The following is a 13,106-nucleotide window of genomic DNA, read 5'->3' as shown; positions in this document are numbered from 1 at the left end:
AGAGTGCCAGGCCCATCTCTATCTCTAAGTGGCTGTGTTCAATAACGCACCTTTAAGACTCACCTGAGATCACACACACGTTTTTACAGTAGAGCAGGATAGGAGCAGTCTTACCGAGTCAAAATCCAGCACCCTGACTGCCTGCCTGCTCCACTGGCCTCAGGACACTGGCACCCAGCTCCAGGAAATCTTCCCCCTCACGGGTCACTTTGCCAAGAGCTGTCAGAACGTATTTCAAGTCCCAGCATTCCATCAGCCCTGCAACAGAAAAGGTCTCACTGTGGATCCATAGCTGTGGATGGCTTCTCTGCCTGCAGCAGCACACACAAGGCCCAAGGGATGATCACTTCAGGACCTATAACCAGGTATCCCATCCTTATTCCCACCACAAGAGGACCAGGAAGCTGAGGTTTGATGGTATGTCAAGATCCTGTTGTTTTCCCACCACAGAGAGAGCCCAGTGGTACTGTGGAGCTGGATCCCTTTAGGATGACGAAGAAGGGAGCAATATCACTGCAAAGGGGGGTGCAGGCATCTCTCTCCCAGCTCTCTCCATGGGCATTACTTACATCACTAATAAAGCTGCCCGGAGTCCCTGTGGATGCACATCAGCTTTCTCACACCCCAGGGCTGGGAGATTTCCAAGTGACATCCATTCCCCATAGGGCTTTTTTTAATGCAGATACACTGCAGTGCCATCTCCCAGCATGTCTGGGGGAGGCGGGCATGAACTGTCTTTGGGAAAATAATACCCATATCAGAGTCTTCTGGGGAGCAAGGAGCCATCTGCTCCATGCCCCAAAGCAGGAAGCCAAACTTCCAGTCTCCAGGAAGGCAGACCCTCCAGCATCCTTGCAGTCATGAGGCTGGGGGTCTGACATTCCCAGAGGGGGGAAAAAAAAGGATAAGGCACCTCAGGTGATTTGCAGCGTTGTGTCCAGGACTCACAAGGGGACACTGCCAGTGCCACTGCCCGTCACTGCTGTGAAGGCTTTGTAGGGACAGGGACAGCTTCTCTCCGGGTGATCCAGGATTTCCAGCTGCGTGTGAAAAATCAGGTTTGTTTTGTACACATGCAAAAGCCTAAACTTAGCGAGCAAGATGTTAATTTGTGAGGGGAAAATAGGCCATATTTATGTAACTGTGAAAAGCTGCAGCAAAGGCTACGGATCCAATGGGAGAGGAGTGTGTGCTCCGAGCTAACGGCTTTGTCAAGAGCTCCAGCAACTGCATATTCATCGCCCCACACCCCAAAGAACCAGCTTTGAGGCCTTCCAGGCTAAGAATAGAGGTCTTGTTGTGTTTGCTGCTCTGCAGCCTGGGTTTTGTCCGGGATTAGAGGCACCAGGGTGTGGAAGCCCGGCTGAACAAGCACTGCAAACGGCAGCATCTCTGCCTGCCTGCGAGCAGGGCAGGGCTCCGGGCTCGGCAGGGATGGAGAGCACAGAATAAAGGGCGAATTCATCCACAGCCACACAGGACAGCATTAGTGCTGGCCCTCTGCTCACAGAGACGTCCCCCGTGGTGGATGGGGCACCCCCGAGACACGACTCCCTTGTGCACAAACAAAACCCGAGCATCTCTCCAAGCAGGCAGCTGGGGCAGTGCCATGGCCCAAATTAGCAGCTCATCCTGGCTGTGAAGCCTGATGGCTTGGATCCACCTCGGGAACCCCAGTCCCTGCAGGGACAGACAGCTTCCCGCTGGCCCATGACATTTCTTTCCCCTTCCATTCACACACACATTCTCTGCCCTACTTAAACCAGGTCATGAATCCAGCAATCCCCAGCCTTGGAAATGGAAACCCCAGAGCTCGTCACTCCAGGGTTTTTCAGACATTCCACACTTAAGAGGTCTTTCAGCTCCAGAAATCATCATGTGGCAGTGCTGGCACTGGTGGGAAACAGCATGATACTGCTACTTTTCTGGCTTGGAATTTGTGACCCTGGGGTGCTGGGGAAGCCTTTTATGGGCTAAACTGGGCTTGCAAATGGCAGCAAAGGCAAACTCACTCCTATAGGGAAACCAAGAGAAAAAAAAGGACTGAACTGTGGATGATTCTGTGCCCTCTGGCTCCACTAGTCCCTGATCCTGGGGCCGTATTCCTGGACACTCATCCGAAACCAGCAAGGGATGAGACTTCCAGAAAGGATGGTGACCTGGGGATTTGAGTACCTGTAGCAGAGTGCAAGTCAGAGGCAGGACTGAGCAAAGGCACTGACTGCAGACAGCTGTACTGGAACTTCTGTGTGTCTGAAGTCCAGCCTAAGAGGTGGGAGAAGCCACCACATCACCAGGGACCAACAGACCAAAGGCTACAACCAAAATTAGATGTTGTTTTTCAAATAAAAGGGGACAGAAATTAGTCTTTTGAAACATGCAAGGAAAAGCTCTGCAAAACAGATTAATTTCCTGAGGGAAAGCATAGTCTCTGGAGAAGGTCTTTCTTGCTAAAACATCACATAACAGAGCAGTCTCTTGGGAAAGGACTCCTCAGATAACCTGTCTCTCTCCTAAAGTAAATGCCCATGGGAGCAACACTCTTGGCAAAGCGCTTCTGGAGGAAAAAAAAAGAGATTTATAAAACCTGTTATTGATTCTGCACTTACCCTTGCTGCAGCAGCAACACACAGAGCTCAGAGGTGAGCCATCATCTTCCAGTTCTCCTTCCTAATCAGAACTGAGAAGGATATAACAACAGTCCTGCTGCTCTCTCATTTCCTCCAGCTGTAGCTCACGGATCACTCAAACCAACCCGCTGTGAGCAGCAACTCCACAAAACGTGTTCTGGAGTCACATTCTGGCTTTGTGGAGCACAACAACAGGGGACATCCCATCTGTTGCTGTTTGCTTAGCCCTTGGATTGCTGAACTAACATCTGGGAACGCTGCTGAGCCTCTGCTTAAAGAGCAGTGCACTTGGAGAAGAGACGTGTGTGTCTTTACCTTCCGTGGAAGGTGGATTGACCTGAGCACCATTTGGCAAAGAACAAGAGGCCTGAGAACCAAGTCATCCCACTCCACTGCCCAGGCTGCTGCAATTAGATGCCCTCATGACACTGGCCACAATCCAGACACTTGGCCAAACACAGTCCAGCCACTTTGACCCTGAGAATTGGCTCCTATGCCTGGGAAGCCACATGCCAGCTCTGACTAAGCACCTGCAGATTAATTCATCTTTCAGATTTCTATCAGTGTAGCCCAGCAAAACCTAGAGCCACACTGTGAGCCAGCAGAAAGTCCCTTATAAATAGCCATGAGTTGGGAAGATCTGAAAATTCTGTAGGAAATGCTCACAGAGGCATGAGACAGCAACTGAGCACCATTAAGAATCCGCTGCAGGGAGCGTCAGAGACCAACCCTTCTGCTCCTGGCAATGCCTACAAGGCCAGCAAACACTCTGGAAGTCTTAAGGAAAGGAAGGCAGAAGCATTCTAATGCCAGGCCATGCAGCTTCTGCTGTGTGTTAATGCCATAAAACTGTATTTATTAGTCAAATTGTGCATATCCTGCTTACATAAGGACCCCTTATGCATGACTCAAGACGTCCAAACAAGGTGACATACAGAGAGAGGGTTATATTTCAGGATTTCCCATCACCTGCCTTTGCACAGACACTGTTTTCCTGACAGTAGGCAGATGAGATGTTCCTGAGTCCCCACAGCTGCAGGGACAAGTGAAGCTGCCCCAGATGATTCTGAGCTCAGACTGACTACAAAGGCAGCGTGGATGCAAGTCCTAGGAGTCCTGTGGACTTTAGACAATATCCACAATATGCAAAGGTACTAATGTAAAGAGCCTCTCTGTTCTTAAAAAATCTCATATTGGGAACATGATCATCCTCTGGGACTGTGAGGTTAAAACTGAGAGAAATATGCAATGAGATTGAGGGGGGAAAAAAAGATGGACTTTCACAACTACCTGAATATGAGTATCTCTCCCTCTTGGAAAACACTGACACCTGCTAAAGAAGATGGAGTGGTCACATTTAAAACAGTCACAACACACAGGCATAACATGTCAGCTCAGCATGGGCCAGGAATTGAGCTTTAGGGCAGAAAGAAGAGAACCCGATTTATTCACCCCATCAGCTCTCTCACATCAGTCTCTGCCTTCCCTGCTCACAGACAGGAGGAAGCAGCTTTTCTGCATCAAATGGGATCATTCAACACCCAAGTCACGAAGCACCAAGCAAACAACGCTGCTCTTGGCCGGACCAGGAGCACGGACTGGGGGTTGTGGCAGCACACAGGGTCTCCTCAGGAGCACAGCTCCAACCCCCAAAATTTGGTATTCTGGGTGAGAGCACACCATTCTGAGCAGGAGGAAGAGACAGCAATGTGTGTTTTGCTGTCTGCATGACAGTTTACACCCCGGCATGGTATTTGCCTTTGCACAACAGGACAAGTTTGTTGACTCATGTTTAGTGTGTGACCCAGTATAAACACCAGCAGCTTCTGCTGTCAGAACAGCCGGTGTCTGCTGCTGACTACAGAGCTGGCTTCTCCTAAATACAGCACCTCGCACTAATCTGATGGCATGGCAAATTCCTGGGTTTTCTGTGACCATTTCTAAGTTTATCAAGGCTTGAAACCCAGTCATATCCTTCTCCCACTAGCCTACAGATTCTCCAAACCTGTACTAGTTTGATAATAAATGTAGGGAATTACATTTTCTAGTCACCATCCCAGATTGAATGTTCCTGGGACAAGCATCTAAAAATACATACTTAATTTAACCTGTAGCAGCTTTCCAGTACCTAAAGGGGGTTTACAAAAGGCCAGAGAGGGACTTTTCACAAGGGCATGTAGTGACAGGACAAGGGAGAAGGGCCTTAAACTGAAGGAGGGTAGATTTAGATTAGGTATTAGTAAGAAATTCTTCCCTGTGAGGGTGGGGAGGCCCTGGCACAGGTTGCCCAGAGAAGCTGTGGCTGCCCCATCCCTGGGAGTGTTCAAGGTGAGGCTGGATGGGGCTTGAAGCAACCTGGTCTCATGGGAGGTGTCCCTGCCCATGGCAGGGGGTGGAACTAGATGATTTTTAAGGTCCCTTCCAATCCAAACCATTCCATGGTTCTATGATCATCCAACCATTCTGGACCCAGCTTCATCTCGAGTCTGACATAGTATGACTGCCAAAAAGACTTGGCATCTGTCATGTACTGCCTCTCCTCTAGCAATAAGACCTTTTAATCTTGTCATAGGATGATATTATTTTGGTTTGAGATGACTCTCCTCCAAACAACCACATGCTTTACCTGTCCAACACCTTCCAAACCTCTGCTTTTGTTTCAGATTTTTTTCCTCCCGCAAATGAAAATTAAACTGATCTGTAATCACCCGGGTCCTCTTCCTTCCTTCTAGAGACAAGTACTGAATGACTTTTACAGCAGTCTGGTTCCCCACCTATCTACCCAAATTTGTCGAAAATCGCCACTAATTATTCTGAAATCACTTCACAGCTAACTCTATTAAAATTCCTGACACCCAGGCAGCTTGAGAATGCCTGATTTCCCAAGAGCCCTCTTGAATGTAATTTTTTTCCTCTATTCTAAGCAGAGACCTCACTATTTGTCATTATCACCAGCAATGCTACTCAGCACTTCTTCCTCTTGAACTTCCTAACAGTGACAACTATGAAAAATAAACATTTTGGCCTTCTTGACATTTTTTTGATATGTCTTTCTGTTCCCACGATTATCCCATGTGTGCATTAACTATGTGAGGAGGACCAAGGAAAGTGCTGACCTCATTTGTTGTGCTACCAGGACTACTGAAAGGAAGGGTTGTCACAGCCAGAACAAGTGTTCCTTACCTTAAGGGATTACAATGAAGCAAAATGCATTTTTCCTGCAGGTTTAGGGAATAAACTGAGCCCACGGTTACAACGGGAAAAGTGTTGTTATTCATTTGGTAGTGGCACTTTAGGTCGCTACCACCAAAAACTTATTCCCAACAGTCCAACACTCCATCTATCAAACAATGCATGAAATGTTACAAATGGCAAGTGGCAGCTGGTAAGTGGTAACCATTTGTGTAGTCTCAGAGTGCCCTGAAAAGAGATGTGGATAAGCACAGGTGGTGCCGGGAGGCATCGCCTCCAGAAGCCCCTGCAACAGGGACCACAGGGACTAAGGGAATTGGAGTCATCCACAGTCACAGAGATCAGCATGAGCAATCCTAGCTCCAGGGAGGGAGAAAAAAAACCAAACCGAACCTACAGCAGTTCAAAAGCAAAGTCAAGAGAAATGCAAGAGCTGCCAAAGAGGTCACAGAGGTACTCAGCTCAATTAGAAACATCCCACTGTTCTGAGCATCATGTTCAAGTCCTGACTGCTGAGAGCAAGGTGAATTAAGCAACTCGCCCTCCTGGGCACCCTCATAGTTAATCTGCTTTCATGATGGACACAGCCTTCAGCAGACTTTGGTGAGACTTTTCATCCTCAATTTTCCTTATCTTCCAGGTATACTTAATAAACTGTAAATCAACTTCCACGTTAAATGACATTTTCTGCTTATGAATTTGTTGAAGTGCCTACAGTTTTCTATAAGTATATTCCCTACAATTTCCTATAAATATATGATGTCTGTTCTCCATAATAAGATGCATAGTATCACAGAATTTATATATCAACACACAGTGTGCACCTCCAGCTTTTAGTTCCCACTACTGCGAAAGGCTAAGGAACAAAGCAGCAACCTACTTTATGATTTCAAAGGGAACATTAACCCCTAGGAAAACACACAAAAATCTTCTGTCTGTGTCACTCGATATTTAAAGAACAGCTTCAGTATTTCATACTGTTGCATAATAGATTCTGATTATTTTGACACTTCCCAGTATTTTTAAACCTTTTTAAGCAGGAGCCATGGGGAGGCAGCATGAATTAACTGCACCTTATTTTATTTCTGTCAGCTAATTCCTGCATCCTCCAAACCTCCATCACTTACTCCTATTCCCCACTGGAGCTGCAGCAGCTGTTTAGGAGGTCGTGCAGTGTGCCGGATCCAAAAGTCTGGTCCTAGTTGAAATAATGAAGGGCCCCTCACCAGCCATCCCCCAAATGCTTTGATCAGTGCTGCCAACGAAGCAGTGAGGAGCAGAAAAAAGGGATGGAAATGACCTTGATGTGAAGAAAAAGGTCTGCAGGCTCCCAGCCTTAACAGAAGGTTTTTCAGGTAGCATTAATAAAATGATAAACTCACAGAAATTGCCCTTCAGAAAGCATCATTCCAGCTGAACATCATCCTGACTACAAAGTACTTCTCTGTGTATTAATTCAGTCAGCATAGATACTTAGCTGGTGAGTCTACATTTAATACGTGTTTATATTCATTAATATTTATCTCATCTTCCACAAATGAAATTAGTAACAGCACGCCAGATATTTTCTTCGCATGGCTCCTGCGAATGCATTAAACACAGCAAGCCATCTCCAGAGGCAACTGTGGGCAGAGCATGGCCCTGTGTGCTTCTGTGGCAGCTGTGCTAAAATTATGCTCCTCCCATTAAAAGAATCCTTTTTTGCCGGATCTGGCTTTAGTTATACAATATTAACAGTGAAAATAGGAAATGAGAATTCATGGCTTCATATGCTTTCAGTTTAAATTCTATTTAAAGCATTCTTGGGATTTTTACAAGACATCTTAAACATCCAAATCAAGCTCTTGCCTTCCATAATTGCTTTTTTAATCTTTTACTATGAATACAACATGGTACTTTTTATTTAAATACCAGCATTTTTTTCCTTGCATAGAAGCATGGGAGGTTAGAGATGAGTGAGCTTCCTACGTGAGGTGTAACCACAGAATCACAAAACAGTTTGGATTGGGAGGGACCTTAAAAATCATCTTGTTCCAACCCCTGCCATGGGCAGGGACACCTCCCACTAGACCAGGTTGCTCAGAGCCCCATCCAGCCTGGCCTCGAACACTTCCAGGGATGGGGCAGCCACAGCTTCTCTGGGCAACCTGTGCCAGGGCCTCCCCACCCTCATGGGGAAGAATTTCTTCCTAATATCTAATCTAAGCCTACTCTGTCAGTTTGAAGCCCTTCCCCCTTGTCCTGTCACTGCAGGCCCTTTAAATAGTCTCTCTCCATCTTCCTTGTAGGCTCCCTTCAGGTACTGGAAGGCCGGAATTAGGTCTCTTCTCCAGGCTAATCCTGGGATGCTCCCTCAATACCCTGTGTGACTTTGAGCTAGTCAGCCTGTCATCCACCCACATCTCCTCACGGTTCTCTGGTGGGTTTGTACAGAGCTGCAAAAAAGCAGCAATCCTACAGTTACTGGGGGCTGTATCACCCCAGAGAAATCTCGCAGCTCTTTTCTCTGAACATTGTTGTTTTGCCACTTCAAGTGAAGTGATGCTGTGTGAAAGGACGGGAGTTGCCCAGTCCTTCTCCACAAAGCCCTGGCCCTGTAATTGCTGTCAAATTAGTTCTGTTCATGCTGCACGAAAAATACACTTAAGGCTCTTCTTTTACAGAACCGTACTGGACATCTTTTTCCTTTATATACAAATAAAAATCTAATGACAAGAAAAAATGAATAGATGACAAACAAGGAGCCTGCATTTCAAAGGACACAATCAAAGAGCTGAAGCCTTCAACTGCAATTCTCTTCAGATTGCTCAGTAAACAAGTCAAATTCTCAGGACTGAGAGTGTTTTAAATCTATCACTCTCCAAATAGAGGATAATATAAAAAAATCCAATAGTACACCGTGATTGTTGTTCCAGAGGAAACTGCCACCAAACATATCACTTGTACCAACTGTTCTCAGAAATGTTTTTATATCATTCACTTTGATATACAACCTGCTACTTGGGCAAGTAGAAAGTGTTGCCAAAGCTGGCTGCTTGCTTTTTCAGGGACTTTGTGATCTTTCTGAGCTGTTAATACTAAATATATATATATATATATACTTTGTGATCTTTCTGAGCTGTTAATACTAAATATATATATATATATATAAGTACATGGTTAATAGTAGTTTTTGTACTAAAAAAGGACCTAGTCACTGAAACTGAAGGTTGATAAATAGAAACAGCAACACACATTGGGTTACAAAAAAGAACAAAACAGCCAAGAGCAGCATCCACCTTTGGCCATCCAGCTGTCAATGGGTGTGTGGAAAGTCACTGCCAATAGCACAGGAGGTATGAAGGGATTTCCCCAGAAAGGCAGGTGAAATCAGCTAAAACTGTACTGCCTAAAACAGAGGAGATTGAGAAACAGAGTATATTAATGCATGAAGTCATAAGCAGAATGGAAAACTCAGAAGCAATTTGAATATCATTCCTTCTATAAGCTCCATAGGAAGGTGCCTTGTGGAATGATCAGATGAGAGGTTTTAAATTAAGCGAGAGGAACTAGATTTTAGAATAACACATAATTTAACAGAAGTCATGGCTATAAAAATGTAGAAGGGAGCCTACAAGAAAGATGGCAAGATGCTTTTTGCAAGGCCATGTAGTGACAAGACAACGAGGAATGGGTTTAAATTGAAAGAGAGTAGGCTTAGATTAGATATTAGGAAGAAAATCTTCCCTATGAGGGTGATGAGGCCCTGGCACAGGTTGCCCAGAGAAGCTGTGGCTGCCCCATCCCTGGAAGTGTTCAAGGACAGGCTGGATGGGGCTTGGAGCAACCTGGTCTAGTGGAAGGTGTCCCTGCCCATGGCAGGGGGGTGGAACTAGATGATTTTTAAGGTCCCTCCCGATCCAAACCATTTTAGGATTCTAGGTTTCTATGAAATACAAATATATCTAAAATACGACCAAAATAACGGGAGAACCATCCACAACGCTTTTCTGCTCTACAGTTAACACAAAGACTATCAAAACACAACAAGCAAGCTGGCACCTGACGGGTTACTAGAGGCAAATGTGACCAATCCATTTGAATGTATCTGTCACGGAGCTCTGCTTGCTGTAAATTGTGGCTGGCACAGCTGGTGACTGCATGTAATCATCATTTTTTAATTACATAAAACAATGCTTTGGAAGAAAACCACAACAAATTAGAACACAAGCCTAAAATCAGAGCCCAAACGTTTAGAGGTGAAGTCATGTGAAGCTGACATGGGGGATTGCCATCTGGTACCCTTTAGGGGGCTGCTGGTGCCTGTGCCTTTCCTGCTGCTGTTACATGGGCTGAAGAGCACAGGAACCACCCTCACCAGACCACTGGTTACAACAGCAACCAAACAAATCACCATGCAAAGTAACCAGAGGTAAAAATTAACGGGGGAAAAAATAGAAATCCTCACATTTGAGAGCATAAGTTCTCTTTATCCTTCTGCTCTTCCCGTTATAGACTCATTTTCTGGGGCTGCCTTCATTCATCAGATGCTGGGCATCAGTGCAGCACCACCCAACACCCTACCTGCTCCATTCCTCCCACTGGGAGAGATGCTGGTGAAATCCAGAGCAGCAGTCATGACTTTCCTGGGGTTGGGAATGTGCAAGGCACCACCTCCTGCTCACACCCAGAAGCACTGGGTCCAGGAATAGCTTTGTACACCCAAGTAACGTCCTCTGGTTTCCACCACACTGTGTCCTTTACATCAGGTCTGAACTAAGGTCGCTATGCTCTCCAGGAGAGAAGAACAATGTACACCAGTGTCCTTCTGTCAAAATCAAACTACAGGGGAGTAACAGCACAGAGCAGTTCTCACCTTTTCCCCATGGGATAAAACAGTGGGTATAAAATCCAGCTGCAAACAGCTGAAACCATTCTTTGACTATTTCAAGCTGACTTAATACAAATGATAATATTTTCATATAGCAGTGGTGTGTTTTCAGCAGAAGTAGGAATTAATGAGCAGCCTGAACCTCTGTGTATCTGCAGCCCGAGATTACACAAAGCTACTGTGTTATATTGTAATTTAGTAAGTTATATTGTAATTTAGCTAACTCTACAGAGAGATACCAGCATAATACAGGATTAAACTCCATCTTGAGTTCTGAAAACACTTCCAGTCTTTAAAGCAGTCTATGCAAAACTCTTGCAGCCAAATTCACCCAAACCACCCAGGATGGCTGAAATCAAAGGCTGCAATTTCTCCCCAGCTTGGTCTAACCTATTCCTATTCTGGATAGGCTTGGAAACTTTCAAGAAAAATAAAATAAAACAACTAACACTTTGGCTGCTGAGAATTCACTAGCATGTTACATTCCTGTTCTGGAGGGGGAAAAATACTCTGAAACACACCAGAAACTTATCTCTGCTGTTACAGAAGGGTAGCATAAATAAAGGGTAGAGGGTTGTTCAGTCAAATCTATTGAAACATAACCAGTCAGTTCTTCTACAGGTGGGGAATAAACTGTCTCCAGTTTACCAGTGTTTTGTTCAGATCCAGCAGAAGAAAATCAGCAAGCAGGTGGGATCAAAGGAGTACAGAGGCCTTATATCCAACCCTGGCTCCTGCAAGTGCATTCTTTGTACAATCCTATCACCCACTCTGATGTTCATATCCCATCCGCGAAGTCGTGAAGTTCTCTGGAGTGCAGAAGACCATGCCAGGGAACATTCAAAAAGCAGAAGCTGATCTGTTTTAGCAAAGATCCAACACAAATCCTCAGGGAGCACCCTGATGATTCCATTCCCAACAAAGCCACCAATACCTAGTCATGTCAAACCACACAGCAATACAGACCCACCAGCTTCTTCTTACACACCACACCCTTAATGAAAAGATTAACTCTTAATAGGAGTCCAGAACTTGGCATCTTCTATCACAGCTGACATAGCAGCATTTCTTCACAGGTCTGTCTGACACAGGAAAAATAATGAGGAGTAGAAGCAACAAAGGGCCTGTGAAATCTTGCACCTTGTGGATTATTTTTAAAAGGTGTTTCTGATAACACTGTGCTGGTTTTAACATCTATTTTCAGGATCACAGGCCAGCAGCTTTTCTCCAGCAAGCACGAACATACTAGTCTGCAATATGACCACCCCTGAATTCCATGGATTTCTTTGTAAAGCCTGTCTATTCTTGCTTCTACCAAGATATGCAGCCAAGTGTGCCAACCAGACTGTGGTTTCAGTGATTTTCTGTAAATCAGGCTGCCACAAGCCCAAGCAAAACCTTTCACAATGCCCTATAAAACAACAACAAAAAAATTAATATCCTCTTTGTGGCAACATTCACACAACACTGGCAAACTCACACACTTGTCTTGTAAGCCACCTTCACTCACAAGTCCAAGCACAAATGGCTTGCATGGATTTGGGACGCATCTTTTCCACTGACCTAATTGTGGCAGGATGGCAGCAGCTCCGACAACGTGTTTTGTTGGATTTTTCCCCCCCCCTGTAGCTGTGTCACACACTTATAACTGCAGTGAGTCCTTAATATAGCAGTGGGTAAACAAACACCACACAAAGCAGCTTGCACAAGAGGGACGTGGAGGGTTGGGAGACAGCTCCCTCACATGTTTTAACGAGTGCTCACGAAAAGAATGTTCCAGGCAGTGTTACATTTCTGCCTAAGCCTCTTAGAGCATCACTTTCCCTTTGAATGCTTGATAATCCTAATTTGGGACTCATCAGAGGTAAACAGCATTTGCCTTTGCAAACAGGTACTAACCAAGCGACACAGTACCCCTCATTTCACAATTAAAAAGCAAATGTCAGCACATTATGTTCACAGTTACTATAAATAATAGTCGGGGGGGAGCGAAGAACTTTTCAGAGTAACTTATCTCCTATATTCTATGACCTCAAACAAGCTTCTGATATCCCTGCTTTGGCAACACAGATGATCCTCATGCAAATTCCATGCAAATCTTAATCACACTACCAGTAAAGAAACTAAATCACAAAATTCAGCATCTTCTAAACCAGCAGTCTGAATATAACACAGAGCCTGTAGTGGCTTTATTTCATATCACCACTAACAAGGGAATGAAAATGTCTGGTATAACTGTCATAGGGTGACTCTCCTCTTTGCAAAAGCAATAACAAAAAACAAAATTGTTTTTAGAATCATAGAATGTCCTGAGTTGGAAGGGACCCACAAGGACCACAGCTTAACATGGGTCTGCTTAGAAATCAGTTTCTCTCTGAAAACTGATCCTCACTCCATTACTGACAGCTTCTCCT

Source organism: Lepidothrix coronata, unplaced genomic scaffold (assembly GCF_001604755.1).
Source record: "Lepidothrix coronata isolate B3197 unplaced genomic scaffold, Lepidothrix_coronata-1.0 Scaffold52, whole genome shotgun sequence".
In the NCBI taxonomy this organism is placed as follows: domain Eukaryota; kingdom Metazoa; phylum Chordata; class Aves; order Passeriformes; family Pipridae; genus Lepidothrix; species Lepidothrix coronata.
The sequence above is the reverse complement of the archived record's forward strand: the minus strand, read 5'-3'. Positions refer to the sequence as shown.